Genomic DNA, 18,323 nt, shown 5'->3' on the forward strand with positions numbered 1-18,323 from the left:
GGAGCGATTACAAACAACCTAGTTACAGAAATGTTCACCGGAGTTTACTACTCACATGGGTCTAAAGGCTAATGTCGGAATGCTCAGTCAGCCTCATAAGAGGTCATGGAGCGCCATGGGGGTATGTGTACAGGTAGCTTGCACTACCACTCCCACCATCCCCCCTTGCCTCACAGCTGAACAGGATGGAACACTCCCCCCACCCAGAACCATATGTAGCCTATTACCTTTCTCTGCTCCACTTGCATGGACACTCTGTCAAATGAACCAAACAACATAATGTCAAACCAAAATGACCAAAAGAAATTAAGAATTTTTGGCATATCTGAAACAGATTCTCAGAAAGGTCTACAATATCCCAGCCTAAACTAAAGTGGATGGACACCAACCTGGTAGCTGATGGCATGTCCTTGTAAACACACTAGCTGTACATGTCAAATGCTTGGCACCCTGCTAACGGGTAATGTATTTGTATTTACCTCTACACCATGTCATATTGCCGATAATCTTTTACCAATACCAAGTGATTGCAATGTAAAAAGTTTGGATTATCAACTAAAACATCAGAAACAGAGTCACCAAGGTAGTGGAGTGTACTTAACTGACAATCTAACCTCTGTTCAACATGAGATTCACAATTAATAGCTGGCGAGAACACTACCAACCAGCAGAGCCAGCCCCCCGCACAGAACATGAATTCTCTGATGGAGATTCTCTATGTTTCTCGGATGAGGAATACCAACTTGGACCCTCAGGACTGCCAGGGTGCACTACATCTCAGGGTCTCATTGTCCCCACCACCACCAATACAACTTTCAAAACAGCAGCAAGAACAACGATGCTTACTGCTGCTAAAATGACCTGTGCTGCAGCCACCGCCAACATCACTACCGCTGCCTGCAACACTGTCCCTGGCTCAGTGATTACCAACACCACCATCCAAGCTGAGGATGTCGGTGACATTATGCAGGTGCGTGGACAGCCAAATCCACAGGTCTGTGTCAGCAGGGCAGGTGGGAAGGCTACTGGGGGACAATCACATGAGGACACTGAGACTGAAGCCCTGGCCACCATCGCAAGAGTCCTTGGTGTGTACCAATAGAACCAGGAACAGATGGGCCAGGTTGTAGAGGAACTGCATGAGCTCTGCCTGCTGCAGAGGTCCTTGGACAGAGTGTTACCATCACTCTGTATGCACAACTGACATCTCACTCACTGTAAATTTAACAATCTAATAGAAAATAAACACAATTTACACACCCATGACCTTTGTGTCATGCCTTTGTGTCAGTTCCATGTTTATCACAGTAACTACAATGTAAACTCCGATTCCAATGTACCACAACCTTCGATTGTGAATATACATTAATGGTGCGGAGGAACCTAGAATGACACAAGAAGATGATATTAAGTTGCCATATGATGGCATTACAGTAACAACACACCACTGGTCAACACCGTACAAGATTCATCCCAAATAACACTGATCAACATTGACATGAGGTAAGTAGAAATAAAAACACAGCACCCCACACATTAGCCCTTAGCAGTGTGGCAACAACAGCCAGCATTACAACTCATCATCAATACTTCGGCAATAACAGCAAAGCAAAGACAGACACAGTCATAGTTTCTCAATGGTATCTTACACTCAAGGGAAGTAGTTGGCGATGAGCTGTTGACGCAGGTCAAGACATTCATCATCACCATTATCATCGTCACTGGGCATTTGTGGATTTGCAGCGGGGGCATCTGCTGATCATCATTGACCCAAATCAGGGGGATCTCTTTGTGGAGCATGCAGCATGCAACTATGATCTGAGACACCTTTTGGGGAGAGTAGAGTAGTGCACCACCACTCTTGACCAGCCACCGAAATCTAGCCTTCAGAAGTCTAAAAGCACGCTCCACTACACAATGTGTCCTCCTATGGGCATCATTGAAGCAGACTTTCTCTGGGTGCAGATTTTCCATCACTTGTTACGCAGAATGTAGGAGTAATTTCCAGAATCCAGATATTTAGCACACACGTGGGAGATAATCAGATCCATTTGACATACCACTTGCACATTTATTTAGTGGTAGTGCCTCCTGTTACGGTTGATGTGCTCACATGCCTGTGGTTGAACAAGGCCAATGTGTGTGCTGTCAATGACTCCAACAACATTAGGTATGTGACCAAGATCATAAAATTCCCCCTTCACATCTGCCAATTCATTGGAAAGTGAATTTATCTGTCCTTGTAGGTCAACAATGTGTACCGAACATCACGCAACACCATGCTGAACATAGGTTGAGACATCCCACCTTCAATGGCCTCTGTGTATTGAAACGACCCAGTGGCGAAGAAATGCAGGGCGGTCATCACTTTTACTGTTGGTGTCAAAGCTGTTGGATATGTTCTGTAAGGCCTCAAATGGGGCTCCAACTGAGCACATAGCTCTTGAATGGTAAGATATTCAGACGGAATTTCTGAATGATTTCTGTATCCTCCATTGTCTCCATATCTGGGAAAGGAGGATACACAGGTGGTCTTCTCCTACATATTTCGGAAGGGGACACATGTAAAAATTAGTCAGAGATGAGATGTGGGCAACACCTTACATAATGACTAACACAACCACAACATTGACAGGACTGTAAAAACAGCTTAATGCACAAGTGACGTGCATAGACACCTTGATCTCCTGTAGTCATTCATGGAGCCAGGGTGTACATACTAACTACTGTCAAATCTAAATCAGACTATGTGTATGGTATATGGTACATCATGATTCCCTAGCCCTGACACAGCACTTGTGGCTAACAGTATCAACGTTGAGTTGTTTGTAACTGCTGTCACTGCACAACCTCAACCTTTATTCCCACTAAGCACAACATCATAACAAAATTAGCCACGTGAGTGTATGCTGGACAACTATCCATATAAATATAGCATTGTGGCTCAATGGTTAGAACGGCAGACCCTGATGCAAAGATCTGGCCCGGGACCAGGGTTCAATTCCCGCTTCGGCGGCTCTTGGACTCAATCTCCCCGGACCTGATCATTCTCGCCTCGGTGCCTAGTCTAATCATGGGTTCCACTCTGTGACTCTGGGCAATAGCTTGCTTAATCTCCACAACGGCCCCAGCAGCGCTTGAATGTCTGGCTTCACCTTGGGGGTGCCCAGGAGTGGACATCTCACAGGAAAGCCAGGAAGTGTTTGAGGAAATATAAATTTTATGATCAAGATTGTGTTCCCTAGCGTGTACCCCACCGACTCCATGTACCAGCTTAAAGTGCATGTAACTTCCCTCCTGTGCCAGCTACGAAGACGCAAATACATTTGCGTCCAACGTCAACATGTCCTTTTTCAGACCCACCCTGAATGGGTTGAATAGTCCGTTCCTAAGTATGCTATGCCAACGTCTTTTTATAGTGTACCTTACACGTTTTTCAGCTCTGGCAAAGTAGGCCCTGAATTTCTGCCATTGAGCCATTTTTCTGGCTTCTGACTCTGAAAACCTCAGCCCAGGCTGCCCCTGTACCCGTGAACTCTGACTTACTTCTAGCGCGGCCCACCGTGCTCAGCTCAGCCTGCTGCCTGCCAAGACTGACTATAACCTTCGAGTTATCTGTTCCGCTCCTCGAAAATACATTCCTGCCTGCTAGCTTCAGTAAACATCTCCCTCATCTGTAGAGCAAAGGGCCAACCTGTCTCCGTGCAAGTAATTCATAGCCTCTGTTACCATGCTCCCATGGAAGACCCATGCCCCCACGCTTCTCATGCAGACACTCAGGCGCTTATACACGCACTCACAGTCAGTATAGAATAGCTTCTGCCCCAGAGACCTTTCCCTCCAGATAGTATGGTTCCCAAACATCAGATATCAGATATGATAAAAGTACAAGTTGATCTGACATGCCAGACTTCTGTCTCTTTCCGTCAGTGTAAATGTCAAGTTTCCTGCACCCTCCAGTTTCACGTCAATCACACGTCATGCAGCTGCGCGCGCATCCAAGTTTCCGATTTCTGCTGACATTGCAATATTTCTGTTAGTGCCACCCCTTCTGTGACACCTATCTGGTGACGTTTCTAGCACACACCTCTAGTTCACGCCTAGTTCACGCCTTCTGATTACGTATTGCTAACACGTGGATACTGTTATCTTGTCTTCTCTCAGCTGTTACGCCTACCACATGTTTTTCTATGACCATGAATTAAGTATATAAGCTATGTACTGTCAATAAAATGTGGTGCGCACTCTTCTATCCCTTCCTGAACCCTGTGTGGTTGCGGGAACATGATAGCCAAGTCATGACCATTCCTTTTTAAGGAATAAAACCCCTAAGAACTCTAACACCACGGACTCTGCCTCCTTCTTTCCGATTGAGTTATTATTGATTAAGTACTTACCTGCATAGAAATTATGATAGTAAATTAAATATTTACCACATTTTGGCGCCCGAACAGGGACCCCTCCCCCACCTCACGCGCCGGTTGGTGCATTGCAAGCTCTGTACCCTGCCATCAGCTTGACGGAAACTACGCGTACCGGCAGGATTTCCTGCATCTCCCTCTGGCCCACGGAGGTGACGAAGACTGCGATCAGTACCCAGACGAGGCGGTGAGGAGTGCGGAGGATCCCGACCAGAGCCTAGCCGAAAGAAGCAAGGTCCGAGGTGTCAAGAGACCCACCAGTTTTCCGAAGTTTTCCGAAGTTTTCCGAAGTTTTCCGAAGTTTTCTGAAGTTGAGCCGAGTCCAGTCCAGTCGAGTTTTCCGAGGCCTTCCGATTTCCGTGCTTCCCGGTGAGTACCATTGCTGGGTCGTATCAAGACGGGTTTGGGTACACAAGTCCGGTCTGCACTGTTTTTAGACAGTGTATCTGTGCTGTTTAGCAGTACATCCGTTATTTCAAGTTTCTGCACTGTTTTTAGACAGTGTATCTGTGCAGTTTAGCAGTACTTCAGTAAAAAGGGGTAGTGATATATGTTTTAAATGTTTCTTCATGTGATTAATGTCGTGGTGTGAGTGTGACTGTTTTTAATGTGCATTATTGTGCGTTCTTGTATAAATAGCTGAATTCAGTATTAAGTAGGTAAGATCGAGCTTTCAGTACTAAGTAGAAACAAGATGCCGTTTTTCAACAAGCTAAAGCAGATAGGAACTAGGAAAGGGATACTGGAGGAAGAAATCCCTATTCCCCCTAGGGACACTCCAGGTAATTTCATGTACCACAAGCATGGCTTAGATGCCATATTGTATCTAGATTTATGGGCCGATTATACAAAACATCTAGACGAGAGACACAGATGGCCAGTTACTGGAACATGGGATGCTGAGTGCATCATGAAGGTAGAGGAAGCACTATGGAAAAAGAAAGCCAGACAATCTCAGAAAGACGCCATAGAGTTTTGGCGTAAGGAATCACATAAGCGTGCTGAAAAAGCACTACGTAGAGAAGACAGACTTAGAGAATCAGATAAAGCTCAAGAAAACGAATTAGTTACCGAAGGGATCAGAGTAAAAACAGAGCAAGTAGACCGTGCACGAAATAACCTCGTAAACGGTATGTATCTCGCGGCCGAGGGTTCGCCTGAGGCCATTTCAGAAATACCGAAAAATCTGCCGCCACCATTAGTGCCAACTAAAGTAAATCACAGGACCACTAAAGACATATTCCTGAATTCCTACCTAGAAGATGTAGCACCCGCTTACACCAATCTGCCTGTCCGCACCCTGCCTAACGACAGGGATGGGGGTGGTAACCCGCCCCAAGATCATATTCCGCCAGTTCCACAACAGATTCCTCCACCTCCACCACTTCCCGCAGTTAAAATAGATCTACCGAAACCACGTCTACCTGACGTTACCAAAGGACAAATTCAAGTTCAGATACAGACTCCTCAGAGAGATAATGCCCAAGCTTCCGCTTCAGGAGGTGCGACAGGGGGTTTTCACACCCCGCCATTGACACACAGAGTAAACCTTAGGGATATGCAGAGTCCTCTCACGTTCAAGTCACCCCGTCTTGACATACTCAAAGAAAAACTTTCAGTTTGCAGATATGATCCAGTACCCGGCAAAAACGACAGAATGATGATGGCCTCACTACGGTTAAGATCTGCTACTGATTTCCTGCTGTTATTTGCAGGGATGAAGGAGCGCCTAGATAGAATATATCAGTTCATTCAGACTGGTAAAGACCCTGACAGTGTTAAGGATGCCATGGAACGTCAGAAAGTTGACATTCAAGCACAGATACTACGTTTTTTCATAAATTGCCTAATAAGAGAAAGAGATAGGCCTGGGACAGATCAGAGCGAGTTAGATGCACTAAACAAGTGGGGTCAAAATATATCTGAAGGAAAACATGATAAGGGGGCTTGCATAGCCAGTATGTACAAGAAAATAAGAAAAGCAGTGATAGAAATGCACGAAAAAGAGAATGAAAGGGCCTCCTCCGAGGAGGAGGAAGAACTCGAAGAATCAGAAAAGACTACAGATACTATAGCGTATGTAGGTAAGGGAACTTACCTTAGGAAAGGTATCCGTCCGGAAAGCAAGAAAGTTTTTCTCTCTGCCTTAACCAACCCGAATTCTTCTGAACACCAGTTCCAGGAGACTGATAAAAGACTCCGAGACCGAGTAGGGTACCACATACTGAATTCAATGGATGAACAGGAACTAGCCCGGTCAGCCATATTATGGGCTGAAAATCCGGATATGTATAATGATGACACCGTAGCACAGACATTCCTGAACCTCTCCCCAGACGAGCAGAAATTAGCAGGTGTATACATGATGCAGCACCTCCTCACGAAATACAGAAATAAACATTCCGATCCAGGTCCCTTACACGAAACTCTAGAAGCACTACTCATGGATAGATGGAGAGGTCTAAGTACCAAGTTAATACAAATAATTCTAGAACAACGACATAGATATGACACTTTTGTGAGCTCTGAATACGCTCCCGCTCCACCCCCAGAAAGAAAAATGTATCGTATGGAATGCCTGAGTGGCATTGAAAGTCAGAACCCCTTACGAGAAGTACACCCAGTTATGGGTGCGGATCATCTCTTGAAACGCGTGTATGTACACACGCCACTGACTAAGTTAGAACTGTTAGAAATGAAGAAACTAGTACCGAGCCATGATAAAGACCCTGCAGGTTTCCACCGAGAGCTTAAAGACATGTTACTGATGGGGGATTACACATATGAAGATATCATGAAAATGTTAAAGGTACTGCTGCCTACGGGCATATACGAGAAACTTAAGGAAAAGGAATGGGAGGTGGGAGACAAAAAGATTGCATGGGCAGAAATAGAAGACGAAGAGAGCAAACGTGTCCCAGGGGTAGGCCTCGGGGACAAAACTAAAGCATTACCAGGTTTGATAGTACAGGTTCTGCCAAGGTTACTAGCAACTAGAAAAGAAGACTGGGATGCCATCTCAGCATGTAAACAGAAACCCGATGAAGATACTAGTGATTTTTATTCAAGATTCGAGAAATGTTTTATTATCAATAGTGGTCTTAAACCAAGTAGCGAATCGTACCCGCATCTTTTTGTATCAAAGCTAGTCGAGAATTCCCTGTTAGCAGTTAAAAACCGTGTATACAAGGTCGAGAGTACATGGCAAGCAAATACGCCATCACAGATGTTACAAATGTTACAATACCATCAGAATAGAATTAGAGAAGAACAAGATCAGGAACAGAAACGTATGAAAGACACAAAAATGAAAATGTTAGTAGCCCAGTCGGTACATACCGACGGAAATAGGAAAGGTACGAATCAGACAAATCATTCCGCAGGTCCTGTTAAAGGGACGTGCAATTATTGCAAGCAACCAGGTCACTACGTACATGAATGCCCAGTTCTGAAACACAATATAGCAACAGGTAAAACTAAAGAGAGACCGCATCCACCAAGACAAGATCAGGTTCAGCAACAGACTCCACAGAATGTACAGACCTCACAGAACACACAGCCTATGCATGCTTCATCCCATACAGCACAGACAGTAGCGGTATCTCAGCCACAGCCTCTTGCCGCGACTCAGCAAGTTTCCCAACAAATGTACCAGTATGCCCAATCTGCTTACCCCGATTACCAGCGATACACATGAAACAGCCTAGAGAGGGAATTTGGCTTGCCTCTTATTGAAATTCCTGTAGATCAAGAAGGTCCTTATGTACACAGTCAAGTATTGGGAAAGGATAGAAAGTTTTTAATTGACACAGGGGCAAGCCGTACCACAATCAGCCATGACGAAGTCCCAGGGGCACCCCTCTCAGGCTCACAGAATGTTTCCCTTGGTTTTTCAGGACAGCCCATTATAAATGAAGTATCAGAACCAGTCCCCCTGGCTGTGGGTCCATTATCACGTATTACAGACTTGTTACTTACGAAATCATGTCCAGAAAATCTGTTAGGAATTAAAACATTGAAAGCTCTAGGAGCCATAATATGCTGTTCCCCGGAGGGAGTTAGACTTTTTCTGCGGGATTTCAAGGGTCATTATGTTGTACGAGAATTCGATGTCAGATTGAAAAATGTACCAGATTACTTGTGGGCAACAGGCCCAACTGATGTAGGTTGTATGCATATCACACCATACCGTGTTACACTCAAGACAGGAGTAGTTCTACCACGAATCAGACAATACAAGTTACCACCCGATGCTGTAGTGGCTTTACTGAAAATCATTGAAGAGCTCATTGCCCAAGGAGTGGTCGTAGAGACCGACTCCAATATCTGTAATTCACCCATCATTCCAATTCTTAAACGTACTGATCCCAATGCACCGCCAGTATATCGGCTGGTGATTGATCTTCGAGAGCTGAATAAATGTATTGTACCACAATACCCTGTGGTCCCCGATATCTCTTCTCTATTGACTGCTATTGATTCAGAGGCAACGTTCTTTACTGTAATTGACCTCAAGAACGCCTTCTTTAGTGTACCTATTGATCCAGAGAGCCAATATCTCTTCGGATTCAGTTTAAATGGACGAAGTTTCAAATTTTCCCGCGCACCTCAAGGATTCACAGAAAGCCCCAGCATCTATAGTCAAGCACTGAAAAGACAACTAGATTGTATTCAAATGCCAGTTAACACTGCTTTACTGCAATACGTCGATGATCTGCTGATCACCGCACGAAGTGAGCCCGAATGTGAACAAGCATCACTGACAGTTTTACATTTCTTGGCCGACAAGGGACACAAGGTGTCTCCTTCGAAGCTACAATTCTGTGGTCAGCAAGTTGTGTACTTGGGTCACTTGCTGTCCAAAGTGGGGAGACAGCTCACTCCCGATCGCATTCAGTTAATTGTAAATATGCCACAACCCCAGACACAAAAGGAAGTGCGGGCCTTCATAGGCCTCACCTCGTACTGCAGACAATGGATTCCTCAATATGCATTTCTAGCTAAACCACTCATCCAGTTAACGACACAGGAGGCAGCGACTTCGATTGTCCTCCCTTGGACTCAGGAACATACACAAGCCTTTGAGGAACTAAAGAAAGCATTATGCCAAGCACCAGTTTTAGCAACACCATGTTACAGCAAGCCGTTTACACTTTTTGTTACAGAACGTGATGGTACAGCATTGTCTGTCCTCACCCAAGATCAAGCAGGTTCATATAAGCCTTGCGCTTATTTTTCAAGTACATTGGATTCAGTAGCCCAGGCACTCCCTGCGTGCTTAAAGTCTGTAGCAGCAACAGCATTAGCAATCAGACAGAGTGATTCAATTGTCCTAGGGCATCAGTTAACAGTACAAGTTCCACATTCTGTAGAGGTTCTTTTAAACAGAACCCAGACTCAACACTTGACTATAGCACGACTGACAGGTTATGAATTGACGCTATTCCAGCCTCACATAGAAATCCGACGTTGCAGCATTCTGAACCCCGCAACACTGTTACCTACAATTATGACAGATTCAGCCTCGCATGATTGTATAGAAATCATTAATGCAGTTACAAAGCCTCGACGAGACTTAACAGATGTTCCACTGACAAATCCAGACCTGACACTTTATGTGGATGGTTCATGTATGAGAACAAGTACAGGAGAATTAGTGGCCGCCTACGCAGTGACCACTGAAACCGAAGTAAAAGAAACACATCGTATTGACACACTGTCCGCTCAAGCAGCAGAGCTTATTGCTCTGACCCGAGCCTGTATTCTAGCCAAAAACAGAAATGTCAACATATACACTGATTCCCGTTATGCGTTCGGAGTTGTACACGACTTCGGTATGTTATGGCAAGAACGAGGTTTTCTGACCTCTCATGGTGCCAAGATTCAACATGGTCCCCTCATTCAAGCACTGTTAGAAGCAATACATCTGCCTTCAGGCATATCCGTCATGAAGTGTAAAGCACATACTAAAGTTACAGATTCTGTTTCCCAGGGTAACGACCTGGCAGACCAGACAGCAAAACATACAGCATTGACTCACACTCAGACAACTGACATGACAAAGACAATAGGACCGACAAATTGTATGACAGTCAGGGATCCCACACTAGATGTAATAGATATCCAGGCACATGCTACTCCAGATGAAATAAAGAAATGGACTGAACTAGGAGGGATTCAAACAGAACAAGGTTGGATGACGAAGGGAAAATCTACATGGTTTCTCCCAGACTCTATGGTTCAAGTCATGGTTAATACAGCACATAGTCCAGCACACCTAGGAGAAAAAGCAATGCTAGACAGTTTACAAAATCTTTGGAGCAATAAACACTTACGAGCAGCAGCAAAACAGAAAGTGCGTACTTGCATGATCTGTTGTCAGTTCAATCCAGGTAAAAGCGTCCCTGTAGAGCAAGGTGGATTTCATCCTCCCGATCACCCTTTTGAAGTCCTCCAGATGGATTATATCCAGATGGACCGTTGTCGAGGATTCAAATATGTCCTCGTAATTGTTTGTGCACTGTCCCGTTGGACCGAAGCATACCCAGTCCCAGATTATACTGCTCCGACCACTGCCAGGCAGCTGGTTCGTGAATTTTTCCCACGGTACGGCTTGCCTCGTGTCGTGTACTCAGATAACGGTCAGCCATTCTCATCTGAATTAATGAAGCAGGTTTCCCTATTGCTAGGATACCAGTGGAGATTCCATTGTGTCCGACATCCCGAAGCCGCAGGCCTTGTAGAGAGGCATAACCAGACATTAAAGACACGCCTTGCAAAAATATGTAAAGAGAAAGGGGTCGACTGGATAGTCGCCCTGCCCGTGGCACTGTTCTACATGAGGATGGTTGCCCATTCGAGATCAGGACTATCCCCGTACGAAGTGGTCTTTGGTAGACCACCGAATATGTGGGGGACGCCCATTCCGAAGAAGATCACTGATGTAGATTGTAATATGTTGACAGATTACCTTGCCTCCTTGATGTCTGCACTCCAATCATGTCGTTCACAGGTTGCCGCAGCTTTCCCCGACAACACTGATGTAAAGCCGCATGATGTCCGTCCTGGTGATACAGTTTTAGTACGGAACTTCGACAGGAAGAGTCCACTGGAGCCCCGCTGGAAGGAGCCAAAGACCGTCCTTCTTACAACGAGGACCGCAGTGAAGCTGGAAGGCAGAAAGGGGTGGGTCCACACGAGCCATATCTAAAAAATACAATGAACTGAAACCAGATCCAGGCTCGTCCACCCCCACCAAAGACTGTATCAAAACTAGTGACTTTAAAACTTCCGAACGAGAGAAAACTCCCCAAGAGGAGTACAAACTTAAGCTCCGATCTAGCAAGTCAGACAGTTTAATTGTTTAAGTCCTCCCCTAGGTGAATCGGTTAAATAAGTTTCTGACATGTATCCCCTAGATCGAGATAGAGAGAGAGAAAGACAATTAAAGAAACGTACATATTGTAAATCACTACGTAGTCACTGTATGGTGACATTATTAATTATGTTTTTTCTAAGTGTTCTGATAATCATTGCGAGCATATTGCTCCCCATCTATTACCCTATTTTCAAGCGTGAACAATCTGCTTATAATGTTTCTGCTGAACATTCTTTTAGTAAGCTACCTCCACATGAACTTTCTTACAGACTTGCGCTGCGCAACAACACATTCATTAGTATGTTACATCATTCCCATCAGACTAACAATGCTACAAACTGCTGGATATGTGGCCGACTCCCTCCCTACCAGAAATACAAGGGAGCTCTGCCCCTCTTTCCGTACCCGTTCACTCACAATGGCTCCTGTGGTGCCTGGTTTAGAATAATAAATTCCGTAGATCCTGATATTGCTGTTTTCAAAGGGAGCTGGGTTTGGGGAAACTTGAACTTAGTTCTGCTTAATGCCTGTTATCCTGACAAGAAGGGACTCCCCATTAGAATAGGAACTGATCTAGAAAACGAAGTTTATGGATTAGGTAATTACACAATTAACCTTATGATCCTTACAGTTGAATCCGAACCTGCTCCAGTCCTGCCCGCTATGTCAGTACTACCAGTCACTGGTGAATTATGTGTCAGCAAGAAAGGTTCAGTACACTTAGGCCATAGTAAATGTACTATTGTGGTCGAATTCAGTGATCAAGGCAAGTCTTCTTTTAGAGCTACCCGTCATTCCTATTTTGTTTGTGGTCATACCGCATACATACGCTTACCTCCAGATTGGGATGGTACCTGTTACATTGCATTCCTTCTGCCACCTGTTTTTCTAGCTCCTCCTGACTATCACAGAAATACAAATCTAGCAAAGAATAGACTCAGAAGAGATATCTCACTTGTCGACTATACAGAAACAGCATGGGAACAATACACCGATTTTAATAAAGGATTCTTTTTCTTTTTAGGTCCCGTCCAAAATAGTAAACTAATACGCAGATTAACTAGAACCCTCGAAGCAGTAGTGAATGAAACTGCCTCCGCCTTAGGTAACTTAACAGAAGAGCAGTCCGCCATGCGGGTTGTTGTTCTTCAGAATCGTCTTGTTATTGACGTCATCTTGGCAGATAGAGGTGGAGCCTGTAAGGTCATCGGGTCAAGTTGCTGTATTTTCATTCCCCAAAACGCACCATCTGTATATCAAGCTATTACACGTCTTCATAAAATTGCAAATCTGATACATCAGAATCCAGGCACCTGGACTTGGTCCGGTTGGTTCTGGACAACGTTGACGGCTTGGGGATGGAAGATCCTATCCTTCCTAGGCATTGGCCTAGTCCTAGTATTCAGTTGCTGCCTGTGCCTACAGTGTGGGCCAGCGATTTGTGGACTGTGTGCCACATCATGCATTGAACATTCCAGTTTACTCTCAAAACGTGAAAGAAAGAAAGAAGAGCAAATGATGTTACAAGAACAAACTGATCGATTCATGAGGATCGATATATCATGAAGGGTCCGTAGGGAACAAGGAGGGAATGAGGAAATATAAATTTTATGATCAAGATTGTGTTCCCTAGCGTGTACCCCACCGACTCCATGTACCAGCTTAAAGTGCATGTAACTTCCCTCCTGTGCCAGCTACGAAGACGCAAATACATTTGCGTCCAACGTCAACATGTCCTTTTTCAGACCCACCCTGAATGGGTTGAATAGTCCGTTCCTAAGTATGCTATGCCAACGTCTTTTTATAGTGTACCTTACACGTTTTTCAGCTCTGGCAAAGTAGGCCCTGAATTTCTGCCATTGAGCCATTTTTCTGGCTTCTGACTCTGAAAACCTCAGCCCAGGCTGCCCCTGTACCCGTGAACTCTGACTTACTTCTAGCGCGGCCCACCGTGCTCAGCTCAGCCTGCTGCCTGCCAAGACTGACTATAACCTTCGAGTTATCTGTTCCGCTCCTCGAAAATACATTCCTGCCTGCTAGCTTCAGTAAACATCTCCCTCATCTGTAGAGCAAAGGGCCAACCTGTCTCCGTGCAAGTAATTCATAGCCTCTGTTACCATGCTCCCATGGAAGACCCATGCCCCCACGCTTCTCATGCAGACACTCAGGCGCTTATACACGCACTCACAGTCAGTATAGAATAGCTTCTGCCCCAGAGACCTTTCCCTCCAGATAGTATGGTTCCCAAACATCAGATATCAGATATGATAAAAGTACAAGTTGATCTGACATGCCAGACTTCTGTCTCTTTCCGTCAGTGTAAATGTCAAGTTTCCTGCACCCTCCAGTTTCACGTCAATCACACGTCATGCAGCTGCGCGCGCATCCAAGTTTCCGATTTCTGCTGACATTGCAATATTTCTGTTAGTGCCACCCCTTCTGTGACACCTATCTGGTGACGTTTCTAGCACACACCTCTAGTTCACGCCTAGTTCACGCCTTCTGATTACGTATTGCTAACACGTGGATACTGTTATCTTGTCTTCTCTCAGCTGTTACGCCTACCACATGTTTTTCTATGACCATGAATTAAGTATATAAGCTATGTACTGTCAATAAAATGTGGTGCGCACTCTTCTATCCCTTCCTGAACCCTGTGTGGTTGCGGGAACATGATAGCCAAGTCATGACCATTCCTTTTTAAGGAATAAAACCCCTAAGAACTCTAACACCACGGACTCTGCCTCCTTCTTTCCGATTGAGTTATTATTGATTAAGTACTTACCTGCATAGAAATTATGATAGTAAATTAAATATTTACCACATGTTCCACAGCGGTATAAATACAGCGCTACAAGATCTGGGTAGAAGGTGCTATATAAATACAAACACATTTACATTTACATGGCTGTGGGATGAGTTTGCATTACACACATTGGCATGTTCACAAACATGATAGGCAATTCAACATGAAGGGGCAGATCTACAAGAAATTAATACAGCGAGGTGCCGCAAGTCATTATGCTGCACCGCGCTGTGTTAGTTTCGAAGCACAGGGATGCATCTCTGTGCTTCCCCATGCGCTGGCGTAAAATCTGCTGCCATGCATCGGCACAGGCACCCTTGCACCACAGTGCAAGTATGCCTGCGTCATGGGGAGATTACAGGAGGTAGCACCTTCCTGCACAAAAATAATCAATTGAGGTGATTTCCTCTTCCAATGTGTGTTGTAGACTGCAGCATGCATTGAAAGAGGAAATAAACGAGGAGAAATGGAAACATTTCTCCTTGTTGCACCTCACTATAGCACCCCTAGGGTGGTATAGCATTCTGACGCCTTTCCAGATGTACGATTTCTCGTAAATCTGGAAATGCATCAGTGGACATGGGTGTTGCGTGGGAACACCCACAGCAACACCCATGTCAAAGTGTTGCATGAACAGGGGCAGCATTTACAAGCACAGGTTAAGTCACGCAGGGTGTCTTTACTTGTTCTTGTAAATATCACAAAGCAGGCTGCGCCACCGGTGCATCACGCAAGGGGCTTGTAAATCTGCCCCAAAATCTGTATAAATGCCCTCATGGATGAAATTTGACAGGTGAGTACGGACATACCAATGCATTTAATCACATGTACTGCTATGGCATGTGTGGGCAATCTTAAGTTAAATGTCAGAATCTCAAAGCCCTTTACAAGGAGCTGGAATTAGTTTTGATAAATGTGTTGGGATCAGTGATGAAATTCGCCAAGCGAGAATGTTATTGCACAATGTACCACGGGCGGATATACGGGACCCTTAGGCTGTGACTACAGAAGCCTGCGCTACCCAGACTGTTGCGTGCTGTCAAGCGCCGACTGCGCAGTGGGGGCCAGGCCTCCTGAAAAGCCTTGCAGCCATATTTTTTAGTATGGGGAACATAATGACTTGCACTGAAGTCTCATACAACAGATTACCAGTGCTCTTTAAACCCTGTGCGTTCTAAATTAAAGCACTCCTCCATATTCCATGCTCTTCATTCCGGCGCCTGTTAACAGGCAGGATACGGCTCAGAGACAGACAAACAATGGTGTGCGGTACGCTTGCCGCACTTGTCCCCTTGCGATTGTGCTGCTGTGCTGGAAACTTGTGGGACTGGACCGGCTATCCCTGTGTCTGGAAAACTGTGTGTTGGAAGTAAAAAGGGCAGGTGTGCCGCCTCCGCCCAGTCCAGTTTGCGTTAATGTTAATGTTAATGTTATGTTATATTTATATAGCGCACAGCTACTCCGAAGATTGTCCCGGCGCTGGAAGTACCTCCTTTAGAGAGAGGTGATGAGGAAGGACTGCTATTAAAGTCTGCGATTATTGGGTGAACAGCCAAGTTTTTAATTGGCGCCTGAAATTAGGAAGCTTGTGTTCTTGTCTAAGACTGGGGGGGAGGGAATTCCATATTCTTCCGACTACCACCTAGAAGGATCTGCCACCCTTTCTGGCCAGAGAAAATGTTGGTATCGCCATCAGATGGTGTGTAGAAGATGATCTCAGCATCATGGCCGGAATATAAGGTGTGATCCTCTTCCGAATGAACTGGGCCCCGCTATTGTGTAAGGCCTTAAAAGCCAGCACAAGGGCCTTGAAAAGAATCCTGTTTTTCACTGGGAGCCAATGAAGAGTTTTTTAATTGCCTAGTCATGTGGGTCCTGTGTCCTACCAGCATAATCGCTCTAGCGGCCGTGACCTGGCCTGACCTGGTCAGTGCCGGTCGCTCCACCCGCCGCATGACCCACCTGCGTGTGCCCAGTCCCCGTTTGCCGCCGCCACTGCCGCCACTGCCAGTAACTGTTTTTGTTTTTGTCGGCTTGTTATTGTATTGTGCCAGTGCTATGTTTTTCCCGCTGTTGTGCCATGTTGTGCCCTGATTGTCACTGTTGTGCCCCTAACTGGTTTGTCCGCTCCATCGCCGTTTTTCTCCCGCTGTTGTGCCCCTGACTGTTTGCCTGCCCCCTGTTTGTCACTGCTGTGCCCCTGATTGTATTTCTGTTCTCTCCGTCCTCCCGCTGATCCACCCGGCTCCCCGCTCCCTGCCGCTGCTCCCCCGCGGCCCCACCCCCGTTCCTTCAGCCTCACCTCGCATCGCTCCCCTCCCCACTCGCCACCCTGCTCCCGCCTCCCAGCTGCTCCTCCCTCCCACTGAGTACTTAAGGGGGGGTCCGCGAGGCGGGAGCTGTGACCTGACCTGACCTGGTCAGTGCCGGTCGCTCCACCCACCGCGTGGCCCACCTGCGTGTGCCCAGTCCCCGTTTGCCGCCGCCACTGCCGCCACTGCCGCCACTGCCAGTAACTGTTTTTGTTTTTGTTGGATTGTTATTGTATTGTGCCAGTACTCTGTTTTTCCTGATGCTGTGCCCTGTTGTGCCCTGATTGTCACTGTTGTGCCCCTGACTGGTTTGTCCGCTCCATCGCCGTTTTTCTCCCGCTGTTGTGCCCCTGACTGTTTGCCTGACCCCTGTTTGTCACTGCTGTGCCCTGATTGTATTTCTGTTCTCTCCGTCCTCCCGCTGATCCACCCTGCTCCCCGCTCCCTGCCGTTGCTCCCCCGCGGGCCCACCCCCGTTCCTTCAGCCTCACCTCGCATCGCTCAACTACCCACTCACAACCCCGCTCCCGCCTCCCAGCTGCTTCTCCCTCGCTCCGCCCCCTCCACTCTCCATATAAGGCAGAGCCCACTCGTACGCGCAGCATTCACACGCAGCGGGCGGGCCGATGGTGCGCCGAAGGCGCGCCAAAGGCAAGCCCGTCTGCGCCTAGACCGCACCCAGCGCCAGAACCCCTGGTCCCAGCAAATGCCATCCCACCCGCCGGACGTACGACGCCACAACCCTGAGAGGACTCAACACCGGACGCCTCCCCGGCTGCCACCAAGCCACCCCAGGACATACCCACGGACCCTTCACCTGCCATCCTGCAAGTTCGCCTGCATCCGGACCTGCAACCCACCCGCACCCGCCAAGCCAAGCGCCAACCGCAACCACCTGAAGTGCATACTGCTCAACACCCGCTCCGTCCACAGACACGCCGTGGAACTTTGGAACCTGCTCGACACCACATCCCCGGATGTTGCCTTCCTCATGGAGACCTGGATGAATGCCTCCACAGCACCCGACATCGCCATAGCCATCCCGGACGGATACAAGATCACCCCGAGGGACCGCGTCAACCAGACTGGAGGAGGCATCGCCATCATCCACAAGAACACCATCCGCATCTCAACCAACTCCGAAGACACCCTCACAGCTGCCGAACATCTCCACTTCCAGATACACACCGACCACTAGACCACACTCAGAGGCACCCTCATCTACAGACCCCCAGGACCCGCAAATAATTCAGCGAAGACATCGCAGACTTCATCAGCCCACACGCCCTCCCCTCCGCTGACTACATTCTCCTTGAGAACCTCAACTTCCACCTGGAGAACAACAACGACAACAACACCACCATCCTACTGGCCAACCTCGCCAACCTCGGACTCAAGCAACTGGT

Source organism: Lissotriton vulgaris, chromosome 7 (genome assembly GCF_964263255.1).
Source record: "Lissotriton vulgaris chromosome 7, aLisVul1.2, whole genome shotgun sequence".
Taxonomy (NCBI): domain Eukaryota; kingdom Metazoa; phylum Chordata; class Amphibia; order Caudata; family Salamandridae; genus Lissotriton; species Lissotriton vulgaris.